Here is a 26,285-nt window from a genome sequence, read left to right as displayed (position 1 = left end):
ACAAAAAAGAAGAAAACAGAACTCATACATTCCATACCCATTACCCCCCTATTATTGACCTACAGTATTTTTTTTCTTAGAAAAGTTCAGTGCATCTCTTTTTTTCTATTTAAATTTTAGTTTTTTAAAAAAATAACAACAAACACAAACATTCTTAACTTATGATCATTTTGTTCTACATATATAATCAGTAATTCACAATATCATCACAGTTGCATATTCACCATCATGATCATTTCTTAGAACATTTGCATCAATTCAGAAACAGAAATAAAAAGACAACAGGAAAAATTTCATATATACCATACCCCTTACCCCTCCCTTTCAGTGATCACTAGCATTTCAATCTAAAAATATTTTAACATTTGTTCCTTCTATTATTTATTTTTATTCCATATGTTCTACTCATCTGTTGAGAAGGTAGATGAAAAGGGCATCAGACACAAGGTTTTCACAATCACAAAGACACACTGTGAAAGCTATATCATTATACAATCATCTTCCAGAAACATGGCTATTGTAACACAGCTCTACATTTTCAGGCAGTTCCCTACAGCCTCTTCATTACATCTTAACTAACAAGGTGATATCTATTTAATGCATAAGAATAACCTCCAGGATAACCTCTTGACTATGTTTGGAATCTCTTAGCCATTAACACTTTATTTAGTCTCATTTCACTCTTCTCCCTTTTGGTCAAGAAGGTTTTCTCAATTCCTTGATGATGAGTCTCAGCTCATTCTAGGATTTCTGACCCACATTGCCAGAAACATCCACATGCCTGGGAGCCATGCCCCATGTAGTCAGGGGGAGGGCAATGAGTTGTGTTGGCTAGAGAGAGACCACATCTGAGCAGCAAAAGAAGTTCTCTTGGGGATGACCCTTAGGCCTAATTTTAAGTAGGCTTGACCTATCTTTTGTGGGATTAGGTTTCATATGAACAACCCCCAAGATTGGGGGCTCAGCCTATTGCTTTGATTGTCCCCACTGCTTGTGAGAATATCAAGAATTCAACTTGGGAAAGTTGAATTTCCCCCTTTCTCACCATTCCCCAAAGGGGACTTTGCAAATACTTTTTTATTCACTGTTCAAATCACTCTGGGATTTATCAGGGTATCACTCTTGACAAACCAACAAAATCTCATGCCCTACTCAAGGTTCCATGTACTTATGATGTTCAATTAAGCTGTCTACATAAGTTGTACTAGGAAATGCACTAGTCAAAATATAAATTTTGTACCAAATAAACATTTTTGCTTTAGTCTCACACATAAGTTAAAATTTTAAAATATTAATTACCATCTAATTTCAACACCCTGCAGTAATGGCATTCCTTTGTTCTTCCTCATGCAAAAACATTTTTTAAATTTGTACATTTAGACACTATCATTATACACTCTAGACATTCCTAGATTTTGCCATCTCAGTCTTTATTGTCTATCTTTCTTTCTGATTTCATTTGTGCCCCCACCCCTCCTCCCTCTATCATTCTCACATTCAGCTTCATTCAATGTTTTAACATAATTGTATTACAGTTAGGTAGTATTGTGCTATCTATTTCTGAGTTTTTACAGCCAGCCCTGTTGTACAATCTGTATACCTTCAGCTCCAATTATTCAATATCTTACCCTATTTTTATCTTCTGATGGTCTCTGGCTTCAATCTACAAAACATATTTACAATGTGAAGAATGCATCTACACGAAATCTACTTTTCAACTATTTAACAATCAATCTTGCAGCTTTCCCTTTTTTTGAGTTATGTAAATGCTGTTCCAGCTTGCCAGCTGCTGGAATGCCATATACAAGAAACAGAATGGCTTTTATAAGAGGGAATTTATGAAGTTGCAAGTTTACAGTTCTAGGTTGTGAAAATGTCCCAATTAAAGCAAAGTCTATAAAGATGTCCAAATTGAGGCACCAACAAGAGGTTACCTTCACTCAAGAAGGCTGATGAAGTTCAGGATTTCTCTCTCACCTGGAAAGGCACATGGCAAGCATGGGAATGGCTGCTAGCTTTCTCTCCAGGCTTCTTGTTTCATGAAGCTTCCCCAGGGGCATTTTCTTTCTCCATCTCCAAGGGTCTATGGCTGCATGGGTTTTTCAGTTCTTCTGACTCTAAAAGGGACTCTCTCCAAAATGTTTTCTCTTTAAAAATAATTCCAGCAAGTACTCAAGACCCACCTGGAATGTGGTGAGTCACATGTCCCTCTAATCAAACGTTAATACCCACAATCAGGTGACTTGCATCTAATGGGAACAATCAGAAAGCTCCCAGACAGCAATATTGAAAGAGGATTAAATGACATGACTTTTCTGGGATCCACCACAGATTCAAACTGGCACAAATGCCTTCCCCTATTTTGAGTCATCTAAAATGGAACTCAAAAATGTTAAGATTGGGCAATAGATTTACAATTCCTGTACTCAAAACCATGTGCAATTATTCACATATTCACACCATGAAGGAATTCTGATTTTTTAATTTCTCAAGTTTCTTAATCTGCTCTCTCAAATAGTGTCCTTTGCTCTCTCAATAGTTTGAATATTACATAACCAAACTAAATATTTTAAATTTTTAAATTCAGTACAATGTAATTTTTTAATTTTTAGATTCAGTACAATGACATGTAAATGCTTCCCATGTTATGGACTTCTTGAAAAAATGATAATGTCTGCTTCTCTGATAATCTGTGGGTCATCCTTGAACATGTTTTATGAGACTTTCACTCCTGTGTACTGATAACATAGGTGCTAAGGAATATGTAGGATGGGCATATGAATTCTGTGGCCCACCTGTTGCATTTGATGTGTTACTTCAAGAAGTATAATTTGGACTCACTGATGGACTTCTCTGGTGTGAGCACTGAAAACTTCAAGGAGAGAATTTTCATGTTTTGCTGCTTATTAGCAATTACAGACTGCTGATTGGCTGATTATGAAATGTGTCCTTGCTCATGTACTGGACTACTAACCTTTGGCTGTGAAGGAATGGGAGAAATATTAATCAACAGTTTGAAAGGGACTGTGTTAATCTGACTTGTGCTTATTCTTGGAGACAAGAACTTGGGTCTGGCACATCAGTTGTTAAAGATGTTGGATACTGATGAGATAGCTGGGCCATGTAGAAAGTTGACCATATTGCTAAATCAGAGAAGTTATGTTGAAAGCAGAGGATTCAGCAGTCAGAAACTTATGAATAGTAGGTTGCTGTGAGGCTTGCATCACAGCTGCTGTAAGAATATTGTTTATTTTGGATTTATCCACATTAGAATTAAGCTTCAGTCTGGCTATCAAAGCAGGAAGCAGTTGTCTAAGAAGGCTTGGGTCCTGAAGTATTAAGGGAGGTATTGATGACTATGGGCAGACAAAACAGAGACTGCATGAGCAGATGTTAGAGATGCAGATGCAGAATTCATATAGAGACAGAACATATGGAAGAAGTTATTCAAGGATGTGATACTGATTTGTCTCCAGATGTAGATGTTTCACCACAAACTCCCTGGCAGCTGTTGCTTGCATCTCGCATCTTCACATCTCTGTAATCCACACTACTGGGTGACTCTTTGTGAAAACTTAAGTCCCTGATAAGGTTTAGAGTTTCAGTGGTGACAGCCATCACTGAGCTTCTGTGGTTTCCTTGCCCATATTACCATCACTACCCTGCCTGTCCAGGTATGGCAGCCGCAAGCATAGGGCAGGAGGGTGAGAGGGTTGCATATCTCCTGCACCAGGGCCTGGTGTGCCCAGGGGTGAATCTCAGCACTACTGTTACTGCTGCAGTGCTCCCAGCACATCTCCTCACACGGATGCCATGCCCACTCCTAGGATGACCAGCGGTGCCAGCTACATGGGGACCATGATGGACAGGGGGGAAGGAGACCCAGACACATGACTAATCTAGGCCAACAGCAGTGGCCTGCACATCTCTACCCTCCTTCCTCTCTTTCCCAGCTGCTGCCTTGCCACAGTCTCCACCCCGGCAACTCCCATCATGTGTCTTTTTATATTTTCAAAATTTGCTCATTGGAAACAATGAGCAAATTTATTTGTTTATTTGTGCAATTAGTGGGTCCTTGCTTTGAAATTCAGGATTTGGGTAATTATAGTCCACAATATCAATTTCCCCAATGACTTGAATTGTCTTAAAAGAATAATGAAGTGAGGTAGATTTATGATATTACAGCAAATTATCTAGCAACAGTTATCTCATTGAACTTGGAGATAGACTGAATTCTTGGTTGCTTCAGGCCATATTACTGGCAGGACAAACATATTCTCTTTGGTTACTTGAAAGACTATGGCTGCTTGAGTAGAATCCATGGAGTTAAAGGAGGAGGATGGTTTGGAATTTCAGCCTCCTTCTCCCATCCCCCATCCTTGTAATCTGGAAAACAGGGGAATACCCTCTCAGTTCCCCATTAGACCTGGATATCTCTATCTTTTTTGACACTTGATGTTTTCCCTTTAATCTGAAGAGCAAATTTTAACCTTTAGGGAGTGCTTCAATTTGTAAACTGCCTGAATGTGACGTACCAGAACTAGAATGTCTTTTAAAAAGGAGAATTTCATGAATTACAAGTTTACAGTTTTAAGGCCATGAAAATGTTCACATTGAGTCAAGGCTATAAAAGTGTCCAAATTAAGTTATACAGGGAAAGATATCTTCACTCAAGAAGGCAGATAGGTCCAGAAGAACTCTGCCAGTTGGAAAGACACATGGCAAAGTTTGCTAGGTTTCTCTCCTGGTTTATAATTTCATGAAGCTCCCCAGGGGGTGTTTACCTTCTTCATCTCCAAAGGTGTCTGGCTGTGTGAGCTCTGTTGGTTCTGTTGGCTCGCTCCAAAATAGTTCCCTCTTAAAGTGTTCCAGTAAGTAACCCTACCTTGAATGGGTGCAGACTCATCTCTATGAAAACCATCTAATCAAATATTACACCCATAAATGGGTAGGCTGTATCTCCATGGAAATGATAAAAAGATCCCACCCAGAAATATTGAATGAGAATTAAAGAACTTAGCTTTCCTGGGGTACACAACACACTCAAACTAGTACAGGGAGTTAGGAGTCCAGATGTTTAAAAAGGTCACATTTCTTGGGAAGAGATGAAGACATGGTTGACTTAGTGCCTCTCTCTGTAAGTATGATGAGCAGGGTAAGACAGGGAATGACAGGGTATGAGTTCAGATGTATGTAAAACTAACTAAATGTCCTCTAGAAAATCAATAGCATTACTGAAGGTGAAGTACATTTTTGACCCATTTAATCCTAAACTTACAATTTGCCATTCTGGCCACATTTCAGAGAAAATGGCTCTTTACACACTGTTGAAATATTATGTAAAATTGTTTAATGTATGTTCAGTATGTTTAAGTTCACATTATTGATATACTTGCTTTAAAACATCTTCAGGTCCTATTCTGTACCTTGGCTTTTCATTTCTTCTTTTTTTTGGCCCTTGGGGATTTTCTCTCTTTCAAGCATGTCTATCTCTCTTCCTCTTCACATACAAATGCATACTTATTTCTCTGTATTGTCTGGACATAGTGTTATTATTTTATAAACAGTTTGCCCATATGTATTAAAGTAATCATACATATTTCTCTAGTGTTCTGATTTATAGTAAAGTATCCCAAGGTAAATACATAATTTTTTTGAGATGGCAAAATTTAGGATGTTACTTAAATGTTTAACAATAGTTCATGTCAGATTATTAAATCATATTATTAGTCTATGGCTCATGATGCAAACATAGAAAAGGATGACTTAAAGATTTACAAACAATATGGGAACTTACAATATAATAGTACAAAAAGAGAGAATCAGAATGCAGCATCCTATACTATTGACTATAGTTATCAAAACAATATATCTAAGCCTACTTAAAAATAGGACTAAAATTCACCCTCAGAGAATCTCTTTTGTTGCACAGATGTACAAAAGATAAATATTATCATGCCTTAATCATATGGACTATGTATAATGTAAAACCATAATATATTATTTATAATACAAAAACTCAGTGAACTGAAGTTGAGAACATGGGTTATCAGACTGAGGCCTTGAGGTAAATTTCTTGTTCACCCAAGTCCTTGCTGAAGCTCAGGACTGATGGATAGCTCATGATACATCACATAATTTTAATTCCTTGGACTCTCCCAAAACCCCAAGTTCCAAAGAGATTTATTTGTACTCTTTTTGATAGTCTTCCTGGTGTCTGTTGAGGAAAATCTACTTTTCATGACAACCATTATCTTTAGCCCTGCCTTGAGCTCCCCTATGTAGTTTTTCCTGGCATGTCTGTCCTTTAGTGATACTTGCTATTCCTCATGTATGAATCCTAAACTCAGTGCTGACTCCATGTGAGTGAAGAGCCATATCCTTTGAAGGCTTCCCATTTATTGGGAGGAGATGAGATCATCCTGCTCATGGTGCTGGCCTATGACCACTATGTGGCCAACTGCAAGCCCATAAACTACACGACCATCATGACCAGGCATCTCTGTGCCCTGCTTGTGGGAGTGGCTTGGCTGGGAGGCTTCCTACATTCATTGATTCAGCTCCTACTCAGCTTTCAATTTCACTTCTGTGGGCCCAACCTGATTGATTACTTCATCTGTGGCTTGTATGCTTTGCTGGAACTTACCTGCACCACCACATGTCACTGGCCTGCTGGTGGTTGTCGATAGTGGTATGATCTGCCAATTGAACTTGTTCATGCTGGCTGCCTCCTGCATTATCATCCTGTGTGCCTTGAAGTCCCAAAGTGCAGAAGGGAGATGCAAAGCTCTCTCCACCTGTGGGGCACACTTCACTGCTATTGCCATGTACTTTGTGCCCTGTATATTTATTTACATGTGACCTTCATATACTCAGTCCATAGACAAAATAGTGGGTGTATTTTATTGTGTTCTAACACCCATATTTAACTATGAGGAATGCAGAAGTAAAAAATACCATGACAAATCTCTGATAAAAATGGACATTAGTGATTGAGGACACATGGCAGAGTAGAAAGATAAATAACTGAGCCATTCTTGGTAAGAATATCTGTTGTTGTGATGGGAGCTGAGAGATCATTAAAAGTTTTCAGAATAAAACTAATTAGAATGTTTGAATTAGTTTCTCCCTTATCCATTTTCCACATTATTGTGCACCTATCCATCTTCTACATTATTGTCCAAGCAGATGGTTATATGACACTTTAATTTCTTCATTTCAGTTTACCTTAACCCAGAGAGCATGGGTGTGCCACCATGATCTATTCCTCATCTATGTTTTTGTTAGAGTCTTCATCAACCTCAGGTACCAAATGATAATGAACATAATCCCCTTGTTGATCTCTTTTGGCACTGTAGCATAAACAAAATCAAAGTTATTAGACTTGTGGGTTTTATTTTTTCTGCATCATTATAGGACTACTTTTCTAGGCTGCTTAAGAAAATACCATGAAATGGGTCAAATTAAACAATGGTAATTTATTCAGTCATAGTATGAGGCTGGGAAGGTCTACATCAAGATGCCATTAAGAGAATGCACTTTCTGTGAAAACTGTGGCATTGGGACTGGCTACTGCCTTCCTTAGTTCTTAACTTGTCAAATGTCAAGGCACATGGTGGCATCTCCTGGTCTCTTCCTTCTCTTCTGGATTGCATTGATGTCTAGCTTCTGGCTACTCCCTCACTGATTTTCTCTCTCTCTCTCTGAATTTTATTCTGTTCATAAAGGATTCCACTAACAGGATTAAGACCCATGCTGATGGAAATGGGCCACACCTTAATTTAAGCAACCTCATCAAAAGGTCTTACTTACAGTGGGTTCACACCCACAGCAATGGATTTAAGTATATATTTATCAGTGTACATACATTTTCAACCACCACAACTTTCCTGACTGAATACTTACATATAAAGCCATCTGTCAGGTTAACCCTTTCTACATTTTTAATCTCATACCTTGACATGCCTTTTACATTTGGTTACATATCATTTTTAAACTGACTGTTTTAATCTATCTCCATTAGATTGTGAACTCATTACAGGAAAGCATTGAGCCTCTTTATCTCCATGTCCACAGAATCTGGCATAGAGAAACCTTGAATAAATGTGCTCTCTCATGGGTGAATGAAATGAGTTTCTCAGGGTATTATGCAACTATTGCTTATTTCTGTCTGATTCAAACTTAATCAGTCATCCTTAAACTTTTACTTTATTTTCAGTGTTTTTGGTTTCTTTGCCAAAGTCCTACCTATATCTTTACTCTATCTAATTTTCAGAGGACATTTTAACATTTTTTTCTTTGAAATTTTTACTTTTTCCTCTCACAGCTGAGTTTGGAAAGTTGATACAAATTCATATATTTTCCTAAAAGAAACAGTTCCTAAAGTAAATGAAAACTCATACTACAATGCTCTTAAAATAATGTTTCTGAGATGTGATTGCAAATTTAGTGTGGATATTCCTTTTGCCCATCACAGCACTACTTAAACTACTGATCCACAGTCACTTTTTCATCCATGTTCTCCAATAATAAAAAAAAAAATTAATTCCCATTCACTCTTGTTTAAAACCAAAATTTTCCAAATAAAACAGAGTAATTATATAACAAATATCAGTACTTCCATTATTGACTTGGTAAAGTTGTCTAGATTATCTTGTCATATTCAACACTTAATTCTTGTCCTCCAGATTACACATAAACTAGCATTTACCTTATAAGACAGGATCTGATTACAACATGAATAAACTGATCTTCAACTCCAGAAATAAGAATATTGAGCATGATAGTTATTAATGGTTCACCTATGATTTCTATCTTCAATATGATCAGAAGAAAAATTAGTATGGGATTTTAAGAATACAGCAAAATAAGATTGAGAATAATTAAACTCAAATTTTGGAACTGGAGAGATGGGGCAAAATGGTGGCTTTGTGAGATATGGGATTAAGTCTGCTCTCCAGTGCAGACAGTAAATAGCCAAGAACAGTACAGAACAACTGCTATGGCTACATAAGCAACAAGACACACAGCATATACCAGTCTGGACCATGTAGACTGGCTGAAATGCCACACAGAACTGTAAATCCCCCAAGCCTACCCCAGAGGCATGGCAGGCTAGTTCCCCAAGGGGAAAGGAAAGAGCCATTACTAGCAGCAAATGGTTTAGCTCAACCAAGCTCCAATTATGGAATTAATTAGCAAATTATTACTACTGAAAATTGGCCTCCAGCACATACAAACCTGAAATAAGCACTAAGGTTACCAAGAAAATTTTCCCTGGCAGAGATGGGGCAGGGCTGATGGAAAAAATAGGCATTTTGAGTCAAACAGCAAAAAATATTGGAAAAGAGCTGAACCTCAAGACAAAAGGGCACACAGAGCATGGAGATACATAAAGCAACATACCAACTTAAACTCTTGATTGACAAACCTGAGAAGTGGAGATCCTTCTCTGAAAAGCCTTTATTTTCTTTTCTCTGCTACTTAACAGCTCATTAGATAGAACTGAAAGTCTTTTAAGGCTCCAGCATTGCCCCAGATAAGGGTGGAATTAAGCTATTCTGAGAGACAAAGTAAGTAGTCAAGTGAAAGGAGTTAATTCCTTAAATGCTGTATCTTCCCCCAGAGAAAGGTGGGGCCCAGTTCAAATAAAATCCTTCCTTCAAGTAATTCAGGTTCCAGGGACTGGAAAGCTACAGAGACTAATGTTAACCTACAACCTCACCTCTGTCTCAACCAGGCCCCTAGCAGAAAGATTCTGCTGAAATTAAAGGCACAACAGCACTTTATACTGGTGGAAAACCAAAGACAGATATGTGCTACATGCTGGGCAGGACAGGAAATAAACAGACTCTAGAGACTTCATATGAAGATCTGACAACCTGATGGATCTAACTCCGGGGAAAACAAATGCTGGCAAATCTTTCCTCCTGAAAGCAGGACAGTTGGGTCTATGAAAATATGACTGGTGCAATATCTGCAGAGATGCCCCTCAAAAAAAAAGCTCCATATAGGCAGGGCAAGAAACAGAAAATCAAGAACTGAAACATTCTGATCAGTTAAACAGAACCCATGCTACAGGTCTACATTAAGTTGAACTGAATGTCAAAGAACAGATAAAGAGTAAAGCCATCCAGCAAGAAATTCCTACATAAAAGAGTGAAAACAACCTCCAGAATAAACTAACAAAGGAAAGCAAATCTTTTTTGCTAGATGCCAGCAAAAAATAACAAGTCATACTAGGAAAATTGAAGATGTAGCCCAGTCAAAGGAAAAATTCAACAATATAAATGAAATACAGGAGTTTAAACAGCAAATTCAGAATTCTCAAACAGATATGGAAAATCTCATCAAACATTAAACCAGTGAGTTTAGGGAGGATATAAAGAAAACACTGAATGAACAAAAAGAATAAATCAAAAGTTTGAAAAAGAAAATCACAGAACTGATGGGAATGAAAGACACAATAGAAGAGATGAAAAGAACAATGGAAAACTAAAACAATAGATTTGAAGAGGCAGAAGAAATAATTAATGAACTAGAGGACTGGACATCAGAAATATGACACAAAAAATATAGGGGAAAAATATGAGCAGGATCTCAGGAAATTGCATGACAACATGAAGCAAGCAAATATACATGCTGAAAGTGTCTCAGAAAGAAAAAAAAAGTAAGTGAAAAGAAGGAGAAACAGTGTAGGAAATAATCACTGAATATTTTCCATCTCTTATAAAAGACATAAAATCACAGCTCCAAGAAGTGCAGCAAACCCCAAACTGAATAGATCCAAATAGACATATTCAAAGTCACTTAATAAACAGTCAGATGTCAAAGAGAAGAAGAATGTTCAAAGCTGGAAGAGAAAAGCAACCCATCACATACAAGAGAAACCCAATGATATTATGTGTGGTTTTCTCAGCAGAAAATATGGAAGTGAGAAGACAGTAGAATGATATATTTGAGATTATAAAAAAGAGAAAAATTGCCAAACAAGAATTCTATGTCTAGCAAAATTATCTTTCCAAAATAAGGGGAGATTAAAATATTTTCAGACAATCACTGAGTGAATTTGTGAAAAAGAGACCAGCTCTGTAAGAAATACTAAAGGGAGCATTACAAGCAGATAAGAAAAGGCGGGAGAGAGAGGTCTGGAGAATAGTGCTGAAATGAAGACTATTAGTAAAGATAAGAAGAAAAAAAATTAGATCTGACATACAAAACCTAAAAAGCAAAATGGCACATGAAAGTATTGCCTTTATAGTAATAACATAAATGTTAATGGATTAAACTACCTAATCAAAAGACATATACTGAAGAATGGATAAAAAAAAGAAAACAGTACTGATCTATATTCTGTCTACAGGAGACTCTTTTAGACCCCAAACAAAAAATAGGTGGAAAGTGAAAGTTTGTGAAATTTTTTTCATGCAAACAACAATCAGAAAAGCACAGGAGTAGCTATACTATCGTCCAACAAATTAGACATCAAATTGTAAAACAATTAAAAGAGGAAAAGAGGTACATCATATATTAATAAAAGAAACAATTCAATAAGAAGACATAATAATCATAAATATTTATACACTGAGCAAGAATGCTCCAAACTACATGAGACAAACACTGACAAAACTGAAGGGAGAAACTGAACCTCTACCATAATAGAGACTTCAATTCACCACTTTCCTCAATGGATAGAAAATCTAGACAGAGGAGCAATGAAGAAACAGAAAAATTGAAAAATGTAAAAAAATGAACTAGACTTAAGAGACATTTACAGAACATTAACCCCCCAACAGCAGTATATACATTTTTCTCAAGTGCTCATGGATCATTCTCAAGGATAGATCATATGCTGGGTCACAAATCAATTCTCAATAGATTTAAAGAGACTGAAATCATGCAAAATACCTTCTCAGGTAATAATGGAATGAAGTTGGAAATCAATAACAGGCACAGGCACAGAAATATATGGGGGTTGAACAATGGATTCTTAAACAACCACTGAGTCAAGGAAGAAATTACAGGGGAATGTAAATATCTTGAGTGAAATGAAAATGAAAACAACATCAAAATCTATGGGGTGTAGCAAAGACAGTTCTGGAAGAGAAATTTATTGCTTATATATAAAAAAAAGAAAGAGCAAAAATCAAGGAATTAACTGTTCACTTGGAAGAACTAGAGAAAAAAACAGCAAAATAACCCCATAGCAAATAAAAGGAAGGAAATAATGAAGATTAGGGCAGACAAAAGTGAAATTGAGAACATGAAAACAATCAAGAAAATCAACAAGACAAGAAGTTTGTTCTTTGGGAAAATCGATAAAATCGATGGACTCCAAGCTAGGTTGACAAAAAAGATGAGAGGGAAGATGCAAATATATAAAATCAAAATGGAAGAGGGGCCATAACCACTGATCCCACAGAAATAAAAGAGGTAATGAGAGGATACCATAAGCAACTATATGATAATAAACAAGACAATGTAGATGAAATGAACAACTTCCTAGAAAGGCATGAACAAGCAACACTGACTCAAAATAGATGATCTCAACAAACCAATCACAAGCAAAGAGATTGAATTAGTCATCATGAAGGTCCCCAAAAAGAAAAGTTTGGTACTAGATCATTTCACATGTAAATTCTATACAGCATTCAAGAAAGAATATATACCAATCCTGGTCAAACTCTTAAAAGACATTGAAGGGTGGAGAAAGCTACCTAACTCATACTATGAAGTCAGCCTCACCCTAACACCAAAGCCAGACAAAGATACTACAAGAAAAGGAAATTACAGAACAAATCTCTCTGATGAATATAGATGCAAAAATCCTAAACAAAATACTTGCAAATTGAATCCAGCACGACATTAAAAGAATTATACAACATGACCAAGTGGTATTTATTCCAGGTATGTAATGATGATTCAATATCAGAAAAGTAATTCATGTAATGCACCATATGAGAAAATCAAAGCAGAATAAACACATGATCATCTCAATTGATGCAGAAAAGGCATTTAACAAAATTCAACATCCTTTCTTGATGAAAACACTTCAAAGGATAGAAATAGAAAGGAACCACCTTAAGATAATAAAGGGAATATATGAAAAACCCTCAGCTAACATCATCTTTAATGGGGAAAGACTGAATGCTTTCCCTCTAAGATCAGGAACAAAACACAGATGCCAACTGTCACCATTGTTATGCAACATTGTGCTGGAAGTTCTAGCCAGAGCAACTAGACAAGAAAAAGAGAAGGCATCCAAAGTGGAAAAGAAGAAGTAAAATTCTCATGGTTTGCAGATGATATAAAACTATATGTTGAAAATTCCAAAAAATCTATAGCAAAGCTACTATAGATAATAAATGAGTACAGCAAAGTGGCAGTTTAGAAGATCAACACCCCAAAATCAATAGTGTTTCTATACAGTATTAGTTAGTACTCTGAGCAGGAAATCAAGAAAAAGTTCCATTTACAACAGCAACAAAAAGAATAAAATATTTGGGAATAAATTTAACTAAGCATACAAAAGGCCTACACATAGAAAACTACAAGAAATTGCTGAAAGAAATCATGGAAGACCTACATAAATGGAAGGGTACACTGTATTCATGGACTGGAAGACTAAATATATTTGAGGTGTCAAGTCTGCCTAAAGTGATTTATAAATTCAATGCAATACCAATTAAAATTCCATAAGCTTACTTTGCAGAAATTGAAAAACCAATAACCAAATTCATTTTGAAGATAAATGTGCACCGAATACCTAAAAATATCTTGAGAAAGAAAAATGAAGTGAGAGGTGTCACACTACCTGACTGCAAAGCATATTACAAAGCTACAGTGGTCAAAACAGCATGGTACTGGCATAAAGATTGGTATACTGACTACAGGAATTAAACAGAATGTTCTGATTTAGACCCCCTCATCTATGGACAATTGATCTTTGATAAAGCAGTCAAGCTAACCCTCCGAGACAGAGCACCCTCTCCAATAAATGGTGCTTGGAGAACTGGATATACAGAAGGAAAGGATTCATATTTCACACCCTGTTCTAGTTTGCTAGCTGCTGGAATGCAACACACCAGAGATGGATTGGCTTTTAGTAAAAGGGGATTTATTTCATTAGTTCTTCAGAGGAAAGGTAGCTAACTTTTGACGGAGATTCTTTCTTACACAGGAAGGCACAAGGTGATCTCTACTGGCCTTCTCTCCAGGCCTTTGGGTTTCAACAACTTTCCCTGGGGTGATTCCTTTCTGCATCTCCAAAGGCCTGGGCTGAGCTGCTGAGATGAGGTATGCTGAGTTGCTTGGGTCATGCTACATTAAGCTCTCTCATTTAAGCACCAGCCAATTAAATCAAGCACCATTCATTACAGCAGGCATGCCTCTTAGCTGACTGCAGATGTGATGAGCAACAGATGAGGTTCACATACCATTGGCTCATGTCCACAGGAACAGAACTAGATACCCTCACCTGGCCAAGTTAAAAACTGAATCTAATTACCACATACCCTATGCAAATATTAACACAAAATGGATCAAAGGCCTAAACATTATAGCTAAAACCATAAAAATTTTAGAAGAAAATGCAAGGAAATATAAAACTTTTAATAGGATGTGGTTTCTTAGACCATACACCCAAAGCATGAGCATTGAAGAAAGATATAGATAAATGGTAACTTCTTAAAATCAAAAACTTTCATGTATCAGAGAACTTTGACAAGAAAGTAGAAAGACAGCTTACACAATGAGAGACAATATTTGGAAAACACATATCAGATAAGAGATTCATATTCAGAACGCATAAAGAAATATTCAACTCAACAAATAAAGATAAACCACACAATTAAAAAATGGATAAAAGTTGTGAATAGAAACTTCTCAAAAGAGGAAATACAAATGGTTAAAGGCACATGAAATAATGCTCAACTTCTCTGGCTATTAGAGAAATGCAAATCAAAGCTACAATGAGATACATCTGACACCCACTAAAGTCGCCATTATTTGAAAAAACAGAAAATGACAAATGCTGGAGAGGATGTAGAGAAAGAAGAACACATCCACTGTTCATGGAAATGTGAAATTTTACATCTGCTCTGGGAGGCAGTTTGGTAGTTCTTCAGAGAGTTAAGTATAGAATTGCCATATGATCCAGCAATCTCATTCAGAGGACATGAGGGCAGGGACACAAACAGAAATTTGAACACTGATGTTTATAGCAGCCTAATTTATGATTGTCAAGAGATGGAAACAGCCCAAATGTCCACCAACAAATGAGTGGCTAAACAAGCTGTGGTATATAATATGATGTAATATTATACAGTCTTAAGACAGAATAAATTAATGAAGTATGTAACAATGTGGATGGACCTTGAAGACATTATGCTGAATGAAATTAGCCAGAAACAAAAGGACAAATACTCACCAATATGAGTTAACATTAATCAGTGATCTTGGAGAATTGAAGTTAAGAACACAAATAATCAGGAGATAGAAATAAGGTAGAGATTGGTCAATTGGTGCTGAAGTAATACAGATTGTGTAACAGGACTGATTGTAAAAATTCAGAAATGAGTAGTGTAATACTTCCTGATTATTAGCACAATTACATAAGTACACTGAATAAAGCTGAATGTATGATAGAGGGAAAAGGGCTGGAGGCATATATGAAACTGAAAAGAAAGTTAATGGATAAATACTGAGACAGTATAATTTAGGAATGCCTACAGTGGACAATGATGGTAATTAAATTTAAAAATTAAAAATCATTTTTCCATGAGGGAGAACAAATTAATGTCAAGATTGCTGTATGGTGAAATGATATGGTATATATTTTAAAAGTACAATCAATGCAAGCTAGAGTCTACAATCAACCATAGCATTGCAATATGCTTCCAATGACTGTAACAAAGGCATGATGTCAAAAGTAAATATCAATAGGCAGGGGGCATGGGAAAGAGGCATGTATTTCTTTTGGAAGAAAAGGAAATGTCTTCAGATAGAGTATGGTGGTGAAGGCATGTCTATAAACTTAGGTTGAATCATATGGTATGTGAATAAAAGTGTTTAATAATGAACAGAGAGAAGCAAGTGGTAGAGAAAATGGAGAGAAAGAGATGCACCTATTCACTGGCAGTAGGGAAACTGAGAAGTGCAGCCCCTTGGAGGAGGGCAGAGTGGTAGTTCCACAGGAGCCTAGGAGTAGGTATGCCATATGATCATGAAACCTTGTTGCTCAGTATACACCTGGAGGAACAGAGTGTGTGGTGCATAAGTGGATATTTGCACATTGTTTATTGTGGCAGTGTTCCTGATGCACAATGGAGGTGGCCTAAGGGTACAACTACAGAGCAATGGCAGGGGGAACTATGGGGTATATATACTACAAGGTACTGAGTGGCTAGAAGAAGGAATGTATTTGTGAGCCATGCAATTAGGTGAATGAATCCTAAGGACTGTATGTTGAATGAAAGAACAGGAATAAAAAGACAAATATCATGCTTCAATCAAGTGGACTAACTATTATCTAAAAACTTGGTAAACTAAAGTCAAGAGCATGGGTCATCAGGCTAGGGCCTATTGTAAATGGTCCAAGATTGTTAGCTCTTATAGCAATCACATGTATCAGGAGATGTAACAGTTTATCCTAAATTCTGAGATAATGAACTGTTTGCATATAACACGGTCATTCCCAGAAACTTTGCGTACATGTGACACATGACACTCAGACTTAGAGCTCTGAATCTATAAAAGTCAGCTGTACCCCATATAGGAACTATTTAAAAAGTTGAAAAACTAATCAGACTTTGAGTAGAGATATGAATGAAGCTGATCTGGATAGTACTAAGGTATATCAAAATACAGGGCAAAAGATTATATTCTCCATATTTTAAAACATCAACTTTTGTGTTGTGTTGATGACTAAAGGGAGAGATGTTTATTGGATGCAAAATTTATATTTTGGGTAGTGCATTTCCTAATTTAACTTGCATGGACAGTGAATTGAACATCCCAAATACATGGAATCTTGAATAGGGTGTGAGATTTCATTGGTTTGTCCAGGTTAGTTTGATGCCCCTATATATTCCAGAGTAATTTGGGCAGTGAATAAAGAAGTATTTGAAAGCTCCCTTTGGGAGATTGAGGAGAAAGGAGGAAATATTCAACTTTCTCATCTGGAGAATTTCTGATATTCTCACAAGCAATGGGGACAACAAAATCAATAAGCCAAGCCATCGATCTTGGGGTTCACTTCTATGAAACTTATTCCTGCAAAGGATAGGGTAAACCTATTTAAGATTAAGCCTAAACATCTTAACGCCCAGAGAACCCCTTTTCTTGCTCAGATGTGGCATCTCTCACTAAGCCAGCTCAGCAGATGAACTCAATGTCTTCTCTACTTTGTGGGACATGACTCCCAGGAGTATAACACTCCCTGGCAATGTGGGACATAACTCCTGGATGAGCTGGGACCTGGCACTAAGGGATTGAGATAACCTTCTTGACCAAAAGGAGGAAGAGAAAAATGAGACAAAGTTTCAAAGGCTGAGAGATTTTGAACAGAGTTGAGAGGTTAACCTAGAAGTTATTCTTGTGCATTATATAGATATCCCTTTTTAGTTTATATTGTACCAGAATGGGTAGAGGGAAGGACAAGAAACTGTTGAGCTGTTTTCTAGTAGGCTTGATTCTTGAAAATGATTGTATAAGGATATAATGTTTACAATGTAACTGTGTGATTGTGAAAACTTCAACGTTCGTTTTATCCAGTGTATGGACAGATGAGAAAACAACTCTGGTTAATAAATAAATAAATAACAGGGGAGAGAAAAGGCAAAGTAAATTGGGTAGACGTAAATAATAGCAGTCAATGAGAGGAAGGGGTAAGGTGCATGGTATGTATGAGTTTTTTCTTTTGTCTTTTTATTTCTTTTTCTAGAGTGATGCAAATATTCTTAAAAAATGATCATGGTGATAAATACACAGTTATATTATGATATTGTGAGCCATCAGTTATACACTATATGGAAATATGTGTGTGAAGACTTCTCAATAAAAACATTTAAAAATAATTATGGAACTATATAGAAGAGTTTATATGAAAATTAACATAAGCATGATTATATATCAAATTATAATATGTTGTGAAAAATTCAGAAATAAATATGATATTATGTAAATGTGACCTCATATACACATACATGCAAATATATCAATCATTTACTGAGTTTGAGTCTTTGTCATTGTGCTAATCACTTTATAGACAGTATCCTATGTTGTTCCCATAAGAAGACATGACCGTCTTTGAAAATGAAGAAACTGCTGTTCACAGAAGTTTGATTGCTTAAAAATGTTTGTGCTGGAATTTAAATTAAGATATTTCCAACTACAGGTCAGGTCTTTGCCAAATGCAAACTGCTTCATGATTTGCTGAATTTCCTCTGAACATTTTAAATGTATGTCCCCTGCTTGTAAGGCTTCCTTTGTCAGTTTCTGACATGCATATTTTCAAATTAATGTATAATCCAGAGTCATCAATCTAGTATTTCATCAAGGAATATTTGATTCTTTCTAATCCACTCGATAAAATGCTTAGTCTTGGCTACTTGTTACCATGGGATGGCTTTGCTTTCTGTTTGTATGTGTAATTCTCACTTGAGCCTTTTGAATTTCTTGTTCTTTTTATTTGGCAAGGGGGCTGCCTTTTGTTGATATGATGGTGAATGGAGGGAATTTTTAAAAAATCTTCCTTTAACATTAAGAATAACTGTTAAAATGTGATGAGTTTCATTTGATATGATGACATATCCTGTGTAGCACTATTTTTCCTGGTTTTGTATTTGGATAGATGTTTACCAAAATGATAATGATACTTAACTCTCCGATTATAGTTAATTTTATTTTGAATATTCATTTATACCTTTATGTATTCATTTTTCATTTGTAATAAGCATATATGACTTTTGAAAAAATAATAAAGATGCATAAGAGCAGAATATGCTAGAATCAATAAACTCCAGAAGTTCTTTAGAGAGAAAGCAAAACATCAATAACCCAGGTACTGTCTTAGATGCCATGGAAACTACAGGGAATAAAATCAAGTTAATGTTCTCAACATCTGACTTGTTCCATGGAAATTCCTCTGTACAGGAGATGTCCTCTTACTGGATTTGGCCCAAGCACCAAAAGTTCACATTGCATTGCCTCCTATTTTTCTATCAGAAACCACCAAAGCATTATTATAAAGTTAATATTTATGAAAAATTTTGAAAAGAGTAGACACACACAAGCAGGCAGTGTTTTTTTGTTTGTTTTTTTTTTTACATGGGCAGGCACTGGGAATTGAACCCGGGTCCTTGGGCATGGCAGGCAAGTATTCTTTTGTGCTGAGCCACCGTGGCCCAGCAGGCAGTGTTTTTATTATGGAAACCATAAAAATGACAATTTTAAGGTTTATAATTTTAATAATAGTTTCCTGAATGAAAACATTAGGCCCATGTCCAACCTTTCTAGCCCAAATGCAACTCTCACACAAAACCCACCAAGTAGGATATCACAAGAAAAACATAGAAAAACCTTATAAGCATATGTTAAAAAATATTGAAGCACAAGGAAATCATACTCTGTAATATGTAATGATTAACTCACCATAATAATGTGGGTTTATTTCAGGAATGTAAGAATCAACTAGTATTAGAATGTTTATTCATGTAACAGACTTTAAATCAATAGGTCAATAGAGAAGAACCATGATTATCTCAGTAGATTGTGCTAAGGCTTTTTATTTCAGCTATCAGGATCTATCCCAGGAATCACAACCATTTTAGGGGTCCTGAGGTAATATAAGATAATACAGAGACCTCTGGCCAACAATCTGGGTTAATTAGCTCCATTACATCTTTCATCCCACAAGAGTGGAATGGTATCCTGTTCCAGCATATAACAACTCATAGAATGCTTTTTCCCAAGGTTTATCACTGAAATTCTTCAGATACCTTTCTATTACCACATGGAGTAGATAAAGTGGTTCCTGATACTTATTTGGTTTAGGACACTTTGTTCAATTTCTTCTAATTTAAGATTTACAAAATCAACATGTCCATTTATGTGTAAGACAAAACCACTGTATATTTTCAAATCTGAGATCTGGTTTTCTCAAGGATCAATCAGTTGCCTTATGCTTAGCACTTAAATCTATTCTGCTTAGGTTAACTGATACTATTGATTGGAAGAGAAATATATTTACTATACTAAATAAGAACAGATAATGAATTTATTTAGAAGTTTTACAGGGATACAAAGGCTACATAAGTTTTAAAATGGACATGGATTTTGCATTATGTAAAACAGTTGTATGAAAATATAGCATTTTTACTATGAAGTCTCATTTTCACATGAAAGTAGAGAAATTTTAGTCCAGATTTTTTGAATCCAGTAATTTCAGTTTTAAAACAGTTACATTCTGAACTGACATTAGAGAATAATCTTGGAACATGTCATTGGTAACAGAGACCATCAGGAGATAGAAATAGGGTAAGATAATGGGTAATCGGAGCTGAAGGGATACAGACTGTGCAACAGGAGTGGATACAAAAACTCAGAAATGGACAGCACAATAATACCTAATTGTAATGAAATTATGTTAAAACACTGAATGAAGCTGCATCTGAGGTATAGTTTTTTAATTTTATTTTTTATTTTTATTTTTTTCTCTCTATTATCATTTTATTTGTTTTTCTGTTGTCTTTCTGTTTCTTTTTCTGAATCGATGCAAATGTACTAAGAAATTATGAATATGCATCTATGTGATGATATTAAGAATTACTGATTGTATATGTAGAATGGAATGATTTCTAAATGTTGTGTTTGTTAATTTTTTTAATTAAAAAAACTACAAAAAAAACAGTTACATTCATGGTGGATGCACTTCATTTTGTGTATTCCATCCTTTATTCCTGTAACATTAAGCTCTTGGCCTCTTGAAGTTGATGAGATAGAGTTAACTGTTTGTTCATGAATTATAACAGATGTACAACTAATACGAGGTGTTAACAATAGGGTGGGATATGGAAAAAATGCACCTAATGTAAATGATGAATGATAGTTAATAGTACTATTTTAATAATCTTTCATCAATTCTTACAAAGCTAACTACTGTTTAAAAAGAAGTACAATTACAAAAAAGTGCTATCATCAATTCTAACAAATGTTTCATACCAATGCAATGTTTTGGCGGTGGGATGGTACACTGGAATCCTGTACTTAAGCATGATTGTTCTGTAAACTCACAACTTCTCTAATAAAAAAAGCAAAATAAAAACCATAAGGGAAGTGTGCTGGCTCTGAGTCACAGGCGTTCAACTTAGAAGATGGCAGCTTTCCCAATGAAAAGGAAATAATATTCTTCAAGCTGTGATCATCTGTTATCAGACATTCCATCAAAGAAATTAATTTTGGACTTCTCTGAAAATATATTTCAATGACCTAAAAAAAAGCACATTCTCCAAAGCAGTGACAAAAAATGAAGAAGAGGTGCATCATTTTCAAGAAGGCCACTTCATTTCAAGTCTGATTTATACATAATTTCCAACAACTAATAAAATAGATTTCCATCTGCAAATCAAGGCTCACCATTTAAACCTACTGTTCCACTATTCACTCTATTCTTTTACAACAAAGATAAGTGGTACCTCAATCCATTACAGAGAAAGCTGGTAAAAGAGAGTAGACCCACTTGTCTGAAAACTAATAATGAAGATAAACCTTTACCTAGTATGATGAAAAAAATACAGGTAAAACCTCTCTGGTCCAAGGAGATGAACAAAGAAACACAGAAGAGTTAACTGCTCAGTGCCAACCAAATTATAAGTGCATCAAGCCTGTGTCAAAGAATTCTAAAAATTCCTCACAAAATAGAGTGACCTTTGAGTCATGTGTGGAAAAAGAAAATAATTGTTATTCATCTATAAATAATCTGAATGCTCCTTCAGTTCTAAGCCAAAAAATAAAACCACAAGTTACACTCCAGGCTGGAGCAACATTTTTTGTTAATAGAAAAAAAATCCTCTTTCAAGAAATTGTCTCTGGAAAATAAATCATTACTGGAATTCACCCAAAAGAATAAATAAAAAGTGACTGAAGATTCTGATTTAGAGACTGTCAGTGAAAGAAAAACTTTTATGACAAGGCAAGTACCAGAGTGCTTGTTGCTAGGAAATGAACTGACCATTGAGCTATTGAGTTCAAGAAGTAAAAATGAAGAAAAATTAATGAAGGATTCATCGGTTTCTTCAAGAGAATGTAAACTTGATGAAAGTAAGCATTTTTCTTCAAAGGATCCTCCTAGTGAAAGCAAGAAGACAGTTCCTTTTGAGCCCATTGTCTATCCCATCTTCAGTGTGCCTTCAGTCAATACAAGAAGGTCTCTAGCTGAAGAACAAGTCTTCTGTGGGATCCATCATATCTACTAACTTCTTGAAACAGACCAATACGCAGAAAAATACCAGACACAGAAATAAAGAAAGTAAAGGCCATCACAGATGCAGGTCAGAAATATATTTGGGCTACTATGTACAAGTCTTGTGGCATAATCTATACAGCTAACCCTGAAGATGAACTACAGCATGTTCAGCAGAGACTTCTGGAAGGAATTAAATATAAGAATTCACAAAAGGGTGTGCAATAAAAAGTGTTTCCTCCAATCCTTCTAACTATCCTCACGTCCTCCTCCAAACACCCAGTTCCCATCACTGGAGGTATCCAACATTAACAGTTTTCTCTGTATATTTTCCAAAGATATACTCTGTATACATAGGCAAGTATCATCACATGATTTTTAACCTTTTTATGGTGTATCTTGCTACATAGAAAATTAAAAATTTTTACATAAAAAACATAAGGAAAGAGTAGTGTCACTGCCTTGCTTTATGCCCAACAGCAGCAATCTATTCATTATTGCTTTTGCACCACTAAAAAAAATGTCAACAGTTAGCATCTTCATATTACAAAAATGATCTTGACCTCACAGAACTCTGGAAAGGTTCCTGGGGACTAGAGACCACACTTTGAGAATTACTGGCTATTTAAACAATACTTTCACTGAAGGTGATTTTTAACCACTTTTCATTTTATGGACATTATTTCATAAAACTTACTAAAATATACACACATACTATGATACAAAATGAGGGTTAAACAACTCACCTGGAATTTATTCATTTCTGATGCTCCAGGGAAGGGGAAGCTGACAGGAGTCATAGGACCTTATCTTGCAGCTCCAGAAGCCACCTATGAGAAATTCCCATACATTTTTCTAAATAATAAACCTTTGGAAAAAAATATCTTTGACTTTCCATATGCAATTAAGAATGGCGAAGAAATACTTAGGGAAGATGGCGGCTAAGTAAGACGCGCGGATCTTAGTTTCTTCTCCAGGACAGCTACTAGGGGAGTAGAAACAATACAGAACAGCGCCCAAAGCCACAACAGAGATAAAAAAGACAGCGTACCCCATCCTGGAAAAGCTGGCTGGCTGAGAGAAGCCGCTTGGGTGAGATCGCTGAGGCGCACGGGTGGCGCTCCCTTCCCCCTTCCCGGGCCGGAGTAACTCCCTTCCCCCTTCCCGGGCCGGCTGGGAGAATTGGAGAGGCGGTCCCCTGAAACCGCGGCGGCTGGTGGCCACACCACGCGCGGCCCCCCGGACCAACTGAGAGAATTGGATCGGAAATCCCCAGGCCGTGGAGAACGGTGACGGGTGGGGGAGGCCCCTTCCAAACCCGTGACTCCCCGGGAACGTGCACTCTCCCGGGTGGGCTGCTGCCGCTGGCGCCCTCCCACCACGCTTGTCGCCCGGGCCGACTAGGAAATTTGGACGGGCGCTTTCCCGGGCTGCGGCGGCCAGCAACCCTCCCTGCGTTCGGTTCCCGGGCCGGCTAGAACTCTTCCAAGCCGCTTCGGCTAGCGAACCTCCCGGACAGCGAGAGTTTTCCAAAGTTAAAGGTCCCACAGCACCTTTTACTGGTGGGACCCGCAGACAAACGTGTGCCACGAGCGCCACCTACTGGGCAGGATAAGAAAAACAGAACCCAGAGATTTCACAGAAAAATCCTCCTAACTATTGGATCCAATACACAGGGAAATCTGTCTAAATGCGCAGACGCCAACAGAAGATAACGGATCACGCTCAAATAATTGAAAATATGGCCCAGTCAAAGGAACAAACCAAATGAGATACAGGAGCTGAGACAACTAATGCTGAAATACGAACAGAAATGGAAAACCTCTTCAAAAACGAAATCGATAAATTGAGGGAAGACATGAAGAAGACATGGGCTGAACATAAAGAAGAAATAGAAAAACTGAAAAAACAAATCACAGAACTTATGGAAGTGAAGGACAAAGTAGAAAAGATAGAAAAAACAATGGATACCTACAATGATAGATTCAAAGAGACAGAAGATAGAATTAGTGATTTGGAGGATGGAACATCTGAATTCCAAAAACAAACAGAAACTATCGGGAAAAGAATGGAAAAATTTGAACAGGGTATCAGGGAACTCAAGGACAATATGAAGCGCACAAAGATACGTGTTGTGGGTGTCCCAGAAGGAGAAGAGAAGGGAAAAGGAGGAGAAAAACTAATGGAAGAAATTTTCACTGAAAATTTCCCAACTCTTATGAAAGACCTAAAATTACAGATCCAAGAAGTGCAGCGCACCCCAAAGAGATTAGACCCAAATAGGCATTCTCCAAGACACTTACTAGTTAGAATGTCAGAGGTCAAAGAGAAAGAGAGGATCTTGAAAGCAGCAAGAGAAAAACAATCCATCACATACAAGGGAAACCCAATAAGACTATGTGTAGATTTCTCAGCAGAAACCATGGAGGCTAGAAGACAGTGGGATGATATATTTAAATTACTAAAAGAGAAAAACTGCCAACAAAGACTCCTATATCCAGCAAAATTGTCCTTCAAAAATGAGGGAGAAATTAAAACATTCTCAGACAAAAAGTCACTGAGAGAATTTGTGACCAAGAGACCAGCTCTGCAAGAAATACTAAAGGGAGCACTAGAGTCAGATAAAAATAGACAGAAGAGAGAGGTATGGAGAAGAGTGTAGAAAGAAGGAAAGTCAGATATGATATATATAATACAAAAGGCAAAATGGTAGAGGAAAATATTATCCAAACAGTAATAACACTAAATGTTAATGGACTGAATTCCCCAATCAAAAGAAATAGAATGGCAGAATGGATTAAAAAACAGGATCCTTCTATATGCTGTCTACAGGAAACAAATCTTAGACCCAAAGATAAACAGGTTGAAAGTGAAAGGTTGGGAAAAGATATTTCATGCAAATAACAACCAGAAAAGAGCAGGAGTGGCTATACTAACATCCAACAAGTTAGACTTCAAATGTAAAACAGTTAAAAGAGACAAAGAAGGACACTATATACTAATAAAAGGAACAATTCAACAAGAAGACATAACAATCATGAATATTTACGCACTGAACCAGAATGCCCCAAAAGACATGAGGAATACACGGCAAACACTGAAAAAGGAAATAGACACAAATTCCATAATAGTTGGAGACTTCAATTTCCCACTCTCATCAATGGACAGAACATCTAGACAGAGGATCAATAAAGAAATAGAGAATCTGAATATTACTATAAAGGAGCTAGACTTAACAGACATTTATAGGACATTAAATCCCACAACAGCAGGATACACCTTTTTCTCAAGTGCTCATGGATCATTCTCAAAGATAGACCATATGCTGGGTCACAAAGCAAGTCTTAACAAATTTAAAAAGATTGAAATCATACACAACACTTTCTCGGATCATAAAGGAATGAAGTTGGAAATCAATAATAGGCGGAATGCCAGAAAATTCACAAATACGTGGAGGCTCAACAACACACTCTTAAACAACGAGTGGGTCAAAGAAGAAATTGCAAGAGAAATTAGTAAATACCTCAAGGCAAATGAAAATGAAAACACAACATATCAAAACTTATGGGATGTAGCAAAGGCAGTGCTAAGAGGGAAATTTATTGCCCTAAATGCCTATATCAGAAAAGAAGAAAAGGCAAAAATGCAGGAATTAACTGTTCACTTGGAAGAACTGGAGAAAGAACAGCAAATTAATCCCAAAGCAAGCAAAAGGAAAGAAATAACAAAGATCAGAGCAGAAATAAATGAAATTGAAAACATGAAAACAATAGAGAAAATCAATAAGACCAGAAGTTGGTTCTATGAGAAAATCAATAAGATTGAT

General features: G+C 36.5%; 1 long non-coding RNA gene and 3 pseudogenes across 1 annotated transcript in view; 2 read left to right on the top strand and 2 right to left on the bottom strand.

Moving 5' to 3' along the window:
- The window catches only part of LOC143672995 (uncharacterized), a 37,447-nt gene that overhangs the window by 5,187 nt on the left and 5,975 nt on the right, over positions 1 to 26,285 (bottom strand). Inside the window, exon 2 of the long non-coding RNA XR_013170125.1 lies at positions 23,206 to 23,289. This is a non-coding gene — a long non-coding RNA (uncharacterized LOC143672995). The remainder of the gene's footprint in view (positions 1 to 23,205; positions 23,290 to 26,285) is intronic.
- LOC143672967 (WW domain-containing adapter protein with coiled-coil pseudogene) lies at positions 1,326 to 3,618 on the bottom strand (annotated as a pseudogene).
- On the top strand, positions 6,112 to 6,973 carry LOC143672993 (olfactory receptor 4C3D-like; annotated as a pseudogene).
- Positions 18,297 to 22,687, top strand: LOC143672966 (N-acetyltransferase ESCO2 pseudogene; annotated as a pseudogene).

This window comes from Tamandua tetradactyla (genome assembly GCF_023851605.1).
Source record: "Tamandua tetradactyla isolate mTamTet1 chromosome 22 unlocalized genomic scaffold, mTamTet1.pri SUPER_22_unloc_3, whole genome shotgun sequence".
Classification (NCBI taxonomy): Eukaryota; Metazoa; Chordata; class Mammalia; order Pilosa; family Myrmecophagidae; genus Tamandua; species Tamandua tetradactyla.
Note: the sequence above shows the minus strand (reverse complement) of the source record. Positions and strands in the feature narration are given on the sequence as shown.